Genomic DNA, 632 nt, shown 5'->3' with positions numbered 1-632 from the left:
GATTAAATGCTGAAATGTGTGGCAGAGTGGACAGGTTATATTTATCGCTTTATAAGTTATCTCAACAAGCTTGACTGTGGACAGAAGATAAAGGATAGCAACATGGTAACAAAGGGTCTAGTTAAGAGACAGCAGACATAAATAAGAAAAAAAGTAACAAGTAGACTCACACAGATATTAGCTTACCTGTTACCTAGTAGATAAATCAACCTAAGGGCATTCCTTAAACTTTCAAATTGCTTATACTCTTATTTGAACTTTCTCATCTTCAGAATGAGTGTATTTATGCCTATCCCAAGGGGAAGATGGTCTACTGCAATATGGAATTTAGTAGGTACTTAATAAACTGTAAATAACTGGAATTTTTACTTTCCTTTGTTATTGTCATTTTTTTCACAATTGTGATCTTTTTTTAAAGTTCTTAGAGCACATGTATAGCACCCTATGATGACTCTCAGAGCAATTATGAAGACAAATGTGAAAGGCTGAAGTTTTCAAAGTGAGTATGAGCTGACTGTCAGAAGCAATGCTGTCTAACTTTTTTTTTTTTTGAGACAGAGTCTCACTGTTTTGCCCAGGCTAGAGTGAGTGCCGTGGCGTCAGCCTAGCTCACAGCAACCTCAAACTCCTGG

At 36.6% G+C, this 632-nt stretch overlaps 1 protein-coding gene across 1 annotated transcript in view; it reads right to left on the bottom strand.

Annotated features, from left to right (window-relative positions):
* The window catches only part of KLRB1 (killer cell lectin-like receptor subfamily B, member 1), a gene marked incomplete at its 5' end in the record, with an annotated part of 6,686 nt that overhangs the window by 3,880 nt on the left and 2,174 nt on the right, over positions 1–632 (bottom strand). The gene's annotated exons all lie outside the window — the stretch shown is intronic.

This window comes from Propithecus coquereli, unplaced genomic scaffold, assembly GCF_000956105.1.
Source record: "Propithecus coquereli isolate 6110/MARCELLA unplaced genomic scaffold, Pcoq_1.0 Scaffold1574, whole genome shotgun sequence".
Taxonomy (NCBI): Eukaryota; Metazoa; Chordata; class Mammalia; order Primates; family Indriidae; genus Propithecus; species Propithecus coquereli.
This window is presented reverse-complemented; position numbering and strand designations above follow the sequence as displayed.